The sequence below is a fragment of the Lotus japonicus genome, chromosome 2 (genome assembly GCF_012489685.1).
Source record: "Lotus japonicus ecotype B-129 chromosome 2, LjGifu_v1.2".
In the NCBI taxonomy this organism is placed as follows: domain Eukaryota; kingdom Viridiplantae; phylum Streptophyta; class Magnoliopsida; order Fabales; family Fabaceae; genus Lotus; species Lotus japonicus.
The window spans coordinates 64,102,176-64,110,132 of record NC_080042.1 but is presented as its reverse complement, the minus strand read 5'-3'; positions in this window follow the sequence as shown (position 1 = coordinate 64,110,132).

The following is a 7,957-nucleotide window of genomic DNA, read 5'->3' as shown; positions in this document are numbered from 1 at the left end:
GATTCTCAACTGGTCTCACACAAAAGAAGTCTGCATGTGGTGGCGTTGGCGGTGGTCGCTCGATCAAAAGCATCATCTTCGTGTGTACTTCCGCAGTAGCACCACAATTCAATTGTTATTGTGGCAGCCATTTAATCTTTTGGACCTCTGTATCTGTTGTCTTCATCACTACCGAAACATCGTATAATCATACGGTTTCAGTACAGTCGTCGCTTATCTCTATTTTAAAATATTTTTTAATGAAAGTGTTTTAAAATGTCTCTTTGTACATTTTTTTGAGTGTTTCAACTAGAAAGCGTTTTAAAATATTTGTTTTAATATATTGCACTTTCCGGTTGTATATGGTTGCAAGCTTTTGTAGTAACAACGCAGTCCAAGTAAGCTTTAATTTAAGCCTTTAGCATTAATTAGTAGCTATTAATGCATTTGCTTATCATAACACGCAAGATATTTTTTTTGGTCAAAGTTGGATTCATTAAAACGGCCTCAGCCCAAAAGGATACATCAAATTGGACAATAAAAGCCAAGAAATACAAAGCTAAGCACATGGCCAACTGTCTAGAAACAAAACAGATCGAGGAAGGGACAAAGCATTCGATGTAACCGAGGGTCAGGGACCACGTGAGGGAAGCAAACAACCACTGTTATGAAATGGCGTGGCTCCAGTAACTTTACTCATGGTTCATGGTTGGCTTTTTGTAAGGTTTTTTCTATTGGGCCTTGTTTTGGGTTTTTGGGTTAATGAAATCCTGAGAGCCTTTCGTTTATGTTTTGATCTTGTTTATTTGGTCGTGAATTTTTGTGGTTTGGAACTTTTTTTTATTGGAGGGTTTTGGACAATTCTCGAAAAATGATTTTTGAACCCCTTTTGTCGACATACAATCAACATGTGCAAGTTCTAACGGTAAAAACCGTTGATAATGTGTAAAGTTACAAAAATAGCTACTAAGAACTAAAATTCGGATTGTATTATTGAAGATACATTCTCGGCTCTAGTTAGCTAATTTGGTGGCAATGAACACTACTGGCGGTCTAAAACCACCATAGAAAACTCGTATGTCCTTGATACTTCCCTTGTATGTCCAAGTAGCAGGATCATTCTTGAATGGATGAGTGCAGAGCTGTAATCATGGTTGTTAATTAATAGCACGCCATAGCTCCATAGCGTGGAGGCTGTAGCGGCGCGGGTTTTTTGTGGCGGTGGTTGCAGGCGCGATTGTGACCATTTTCTTGTGATGAGCGGGGCCACATTGGCGCGAGAGGGAAGTGAGATAGAAAATTCTAGGCAAACTGAGGTGAAACCCCAAGATCTAAACATTTGGTGAAACATGTTAAGAGCATTTGGGGATTTTACGTATCAATTAAAGAAACACTGTGTTTCATAGAAAAACTTGTATTTTGTTTAAACACTCATTTTCCTCCTCTTCAACTTCGAGTTATAGCCTCCAACGAGCATTATCAAGCTTCCGATAACTTCTTTGGCGTTCTCTAGCCTCCTTCTCCTTCTTCCTCCTTCTTCTTCTCCTTCTTCAGCGTAGCGGTTATAGCGCTATAGCGTTTTTTGGGCTTGTCATTATGTTATGCTATCCGCTGTTAGCAATCCTGACTTTGATTAGTAGCGGTTTTCTAGTTTTTGTTTTTCAAATGTTGTTGTGCATTAGTGTTAGTTTTCAACCTACATACTTTGTTTTGACCATAACTGAACGACCACAAGATTTTTAATTATTTCAAAGTCATGCCATGGGAACTACCATGTCAACAACCACGTGATTTGTCATGTCACCTTAAGCACACGTGGTATTGTTGACTTGGACTGTCTGAGCCACATCATCACTTAATAGAGGAAAACTGATGGCGAGACTAATTTCATCTATTTCAATAAATTGACGGGCCTAATGTTATGAAACTTTTTTTGTATAGACAATTCTAATTTTCCCAAGAAAACATATTTAACGTTATTAATATTAAGAGTGAGGTAATACTAACAATTTTGCATTTTTCATTTCGCATCCGTACTTTTTATTTAAAAATCATCCTATGAAGAAAATATTATTATTCTTTGTTATGAAATTATATAAAAGTAATAGTTCACTAACCGCCTAGGCACACTTTTAGGTTAAATGGAACTGTTCTCCGAAGGATCTGGTGAGCCCTCCCGCCGGCAACCCCCCTCCATGGGTGGTAGCGGTGCCCATGTGTCTTTTCGCGACAAGCTTTTGGGAGGGAAGAAGACCACGTCAGTGAGAGAAACAGTGAATCTCATTGATCAAGGGAAAATGAAGATTGAGCATGTAAACGGAAATAGAATGCTACCAATGGTTGTTACTGATGCTTCCATCATCAGGGAGCTGTGCTCTCCCTGGCAGGAAGCCTTGGTGATCTCTCTGTTGGGAAAGCGACTTGGGTACAGGACCATGAAGGCAAGACTAGCGTCAACCTGGAGGCTAGCGGGGGACTTTGATCTCTTGGATGTTGATAATGGGTTTTACATGGTTAAGTTCGATCTTGCTGGAGATAGAGCCAAGGTTATGGAAGGAGGACCTTGGGTGATCTTCGATCACTACTTGGCAGTGGCTACTTGGAACAAGGAGTTTCTGTCTCCATTAGCTAGGGTTACTAAAACCTTGGCCTGGATTCGCATACCAGGATTAAATGTTGTGTTTTATGATGAGAGCTACCTCCTCGGGGTGGCGTCAGCCGTCGGCAAACCTATTAGGGTGGATTCAAATACCCTGCGAGCCGAGAGAGGAAAGTATGCTAGAATATGTGTGGAGCTGGACCTTACCCTTCCAGTTATTGGCAAGGTTTGCATTGAGGGTCACTGGCATAGAATTGAGTATGAGGGATTGCACATTATCTGTTCTAAATGTGGCTGTTATGGGCACTGGTCCAGGGATTGCATAGCGGCTCCATTGACTTTCATGCCGACACAACCGGCGGTTTCCTCCATGGCTGACGACCAAGGAAAGCAAGCAGGCTCTACTCGGGTGGCGGTGCCGGAAAGTGAGGCGAACGTAAAGCAATCAGAGACGGTTACAAATCTTGACGTCATTATGGGCACAGATTCGGTGGAGCATAATGAAAGCACATTAAAAGTTGACTCAGCAATTAGTGTGGCAACGGAAACTACTGATCAGGGGAACGAAATTTTAGGTGATTGGCTGGTGGTTACTAGAAAAAAGAGAGGCTCCACTAATCAGGGGAAAGTTTTAAGTGGAGGTAAAGTGGGCTCCAAGGAATCTCCCAATCCCAAGACTCCAATTCTGTTAAAAAAAACTGCTGCTATTTCAACAGAGGTTCTCCCCGTGGGCCCCGCGAGTGGAAAGGAAAAAGTGGAAAAGAAGGGGAAGGAGGTGAGTGGCACGCGTGAGCAAGATCGTGTGATGGCTGCGAAGGGAGAGACCATCCCATGTAGTGGTGGGGTCCAGCTATTAGAAAGGAATTTTGGGGACAAGGTGTGGATCAAAAAGAGGAAAGAGGGGCCCACCTTGATCTCAAAAGGTAATGCAAAGTCACAAAACTCAAAGTTCCTGGCCCCCACAGGTGATTTCCAATTGGGACTTAACGAAAAACCTCAACTTCAATCTTCAGAAAAGGATACTGCAACAAAAGTGAGGGAATACTTGAGAATGCATGGTGTTAAACCTATGATCTCTGGACAAAGTCCTTCTTTCTTGTCCATCGAGCAACCTGTTGTTGTCTTCCAAGCAGGTACAGAGGATGGGAGTGGGATGGGAACTAGACCACCAGACGAGACCTGTGGAGTTTCTCTGATGTTGGGGACTGCAGATGGGGTTCAGGAGAAAGGGTCTGCTCTACGTTCTAGCCATGGCGGGTTGCCGGGTTAATTGTCGGTGTTTTTGTTCCTCTCATAATATGGGTTTTAATGTCTGTACAACTAGATTTTTCAGTCCTTTCTTGGAATGTTCGTGGCGCAGCGAACGCGATGTCTAAACGACATATGAAAGAGATGGTTAAAAAGCACAAACCAGATCTTTGTTTTATTTTAGAAACTCATGTCCAGTTCTGTCAGCTTCAGAACTTCTGGCTCAAGTTGGGCTATACACCAGTGGGGATAGAAGAAGCTCAAGGACATGCAGGTGGTATTTGGGCTTTAGTTAGAACTGACGTTCGTAACTCTGTGTCGGTTCTTTTCTCTCATTCGCAAGCTATTACAGTTAGAATCTCTTCTGGCAGCTTGACCTGGGTTTGCTCAGGGGTGTATGCCAGCCCTATCCCTGTGAATCGGCAGTTGATGTGGGCTCATCTTCGGGATGTTGCCAATGGTCTGATGATGCCGTGGGTTCTGCTAGGGGATTTTAATGATATCTCTGCCTCCTCTGAGCAAAGGGGAGGTGTGTTCTCCCCGGCTTGTGCTCGGAATTTCGTGGATCATATTAACAGTTGCGGTTTGATGGACATTGGAGCCTCCGGGTTGCATTTTACGTGGTTCAGGAGTTGTGTGGGGAGATTACCTGTTCATAGAAGACTTGACAGGGCTCTTGCCTCCTTGAGTTGGAGAACCTGTTTCCCTGAGGGAGGTTTGGAGGTTCTTCCCCGGCTTCATTCCGATCATAGTCCCATTCTTCTTAGATGTGATAGTAAGATTGAGAGTCGAGGTCAGCGTCCCTTCAGGTTTGAAGCAGCTTGGACCTTGCACCCCAGGTATAAGAAGGTTGTGGTAGACGCTTGGGCCAAAAGGAGGCCGCAAGTTCCAGATGCTCTTCAAGAGGTTCGTGTTGACTCCCTTGAGTTTAATCGGACCATCTTTGGTAACATTTTCCGGAGGAAAAAACATATTGAGAACTGTATTGCGTCTGTGCAAGCAAAGCTTGAAGCTGTTGATTCTGCTGCTCTTCTTCTCCAGCTGGAGAGGTTGAAAAAAGATCATGATGACATCCTTGCTCAGGAGGAGATGCTTTGGTTCCAAAAGTCTCGGGAGAAATGGGTCAGGTATGGAGATAGAAATACCGCTTTTTTTCACGCTCAGACAGTTGTCAGACGTAAGCGAAACCGTATTTCAAGCCTTGTTCTCCCTGATGGTTCCCGGTGTAATGATCTGGCTACGCTGCAGCAGGGTGCCATAGATTTCTTCAAGTCTCTTTTTGCTGACACAGTGGATATTGATACTGCTTGCTTGGCCACCCCTAATCTTCCCGTCATTCCGGCTAACCGCCTTCCATCTTTGATTCGGGAAGTTACTAAGAAGGAGGTTTTCTGTGCCCTCCAGCAGATGGGCCCCTTTAAGGCTCCAGGACCTGATGGGTTTCATGCTGCTTTCTTTAAGGAGTACTGGGATGTGGTAGGTGAGGATGTCTTTCACTATATTAAGCATGTGTTTGAGACTCAGCAGATTGATCCTGCTCTTGGGGAAACGTTGGTGGTTTTGATCCCTAAGTGTGATTGTCCGAGTACTTACAAGGATTTCCGACCAATTAGTTTATGTAATGTCCTCTATAAGCTGATTACTAAGATTTTGGTCAACCGAATCAGGCCTGTGCTTAATGACATTATTAGCCCTATGCAAAGTAGCTTTATCCCTGGGAGGTGCACTAGTGATAACGCAATTGCTTTGCAGGAGGTGGTTCATCACCAGAAGAAAGTTAGGAAGAAAGGTGGGAACTTGGTGTTTAAGCTTGATCTTGAAAAAGCTTATGACCGTGTTGACTGGAGATTCCTAGAACAGACCCTTCTGGCGTTTGGCTTTCCTGGTGTGTTTGTTAACCTTATTATGACCTGCGTTAAGGCTTCTGATTTGTCCATCTTGTGGAATGGTGAGAGAAGTATCTCTTTCCCTGCCAAGAGGGGCCTTAGGCAGGGCGACCCGCTTTCCCCGTACTTGTTTGTGTTTTGCATGGAAAGGTTGAGCTCAGCGATTTCAACAGCAGTGTCTGAAGGTAGATGGGATCCAATTTGCACTGTTCGTAATGGACCAGGTTTGTCTCATCTATTTTTTACAGATGATGTGTTGCTCTTTGTGAAGGCCAAGAACAACCAGGTGAGACTTCTGAAGGAGCTTCTTGACTTGTTCTGTCGAGCCTCAGGCATGAAAGTCAATGAAGCAAAATCTAAAATCTTGGGGTGTAATGGCATGAGTAATCAGAAGAAGAACAGGATAGCTGGCATTGCTGGGTTTCAATTTACGGCTGATATTGGCAAATACCTTGGCTTCCCAATTTTTCAGCGTCGTGTCAAAGCTAGTGATTTTGAGTATATTTTTGATCGGATTAATGGGAGGCTCTCTGATTGGAAATGCAAGCTCCTTAATAGAGCGGGTCGTCTTACGCTTGCTCAGTCGGTGGTGTCTTCCATGCCTGCCTATTGCATGAGCCAAGTGTGGCTTCCCCAAGGCACTTGTGATCGGCTAGATTCTGTTGTTAAAAATTTTATTTGGAAAGATCGGCATGGGCGAGGTATTAATCTGGTGGGATGGGATCAGGTGGCCAGACCGAAGCGTGATGGGGGCCTTGGTCTTCGAAGAGCTCGTGATCATAATGTAGCGTTGTTGGGAAAACAGATTTGGCAATTGGTGACTAATAGGGACAAACCGTGGGTTAACATGATGAGAGCTTCTTACTTTCCTGATGCTGATTTCTTGTTTGCTGGAGATAGACCGGGTTCCCCGGCTTGGAAAGCTTTTGTGAAAGCTCGTAACATTCTTCTCCCTGGGTTTGAATTTCAAGTGGGTGATGGTGGGTCTCGCTTCTGGTACTCTGCTTGGTGCTCGCCGACTGCCTTGTGTCACTCTGTACCGTATGTGGACATTCATGATAGAGAGACTTGTATTAAGGATATCTGGGATAATGGGGGTTGGAATTTTGATCGTCTTTGGACTACCATTCCCGTTCAGATTGCAAACCACATTCAGAGTGTTGGGTGTCGTATTAACCGTCATGTTCAGGATGGCTATCGCTGGAAAGGTCATGTGTCAGGTCTGTATTCAACAGCAACAGGGTATAGGTGGCTCCTGGAGCAGCGTCAGTTGTTGGGGGATGTTCCATCGGACCCTAGCGCTAATTGTGTGTGGATTTGGAAGCTTAAAGTCCCTCTCAAGTGCTCCATGTTCATCTGGTTGGCATATCGGGAAGCCTTGCCTACTAACTTATGTCGTTTCCGGCGTGGCATGGGTGTGGATGCGGCGTGCAGTCGTTGCACCAATGGAGACGAGACAGTGTTGCATTGCCTCAGAGACTGTGCAGCTGCTCGTACCATTTGGCAGCGAATAGGTTTTGACACGAATGGTGGTCTGTTTTCCAGTGTAGATGTGAAGGTTTGGCTTCGTGGTTTGCTTCTCCCGGTTAACCCGCTTGCGATGTCGACTATGTGGTGGGTGTGGCGCGCTTGTAATGTTTGGTGCATGGAGCAGAAGTTGATCCCTTGGCAAGCTTTAGTTGCGAACATTCATGCCATGGCCTCTGATATTGTGCGCGTGTTTGCTGCTGATGTTGGCAGCCTCTTCCAGGTCCCGCGGCTGGTGAAGTGGACTCCAGGGCTCCACGATTGTGTGGTGGTGAATGTCGATGACAGCGTCAGAGGAGAGCCCAGCCGGGGTGGTTTGGGTGGCTGCTTTCGGAGTGATCAGGGCCAATGGATGGGCGGCTTCTTTGGGTTCATGGATGATGCTTGTATCCTTCATCTTGAGCTGCAAGCGCTCTTCCATGGTTTGTCCATTGCGTGGGAGCGTGGGTACAGGAGAGTGGACTGTCAATCCGACTCCTTGGATGCAGTAACGTTGGTTCAGTCAATGCCTCCTTCTACACATCTTTATGCATCTCTGATCTGGGATATCAAAGACCTCCTAGACCGGGATTGGTTGGTGTATCTTCACCATACTTTGAGAGAAGGTAATGCGTGCGCGGATTGCTTGGCTAAACATGGAGCAGGTCAAGGCGAGGCCTTGGTGGTGATTGAACACCCCCTTCCTAGCTTGGGGTTGTTTCTTCTCGCGGATGCGTCG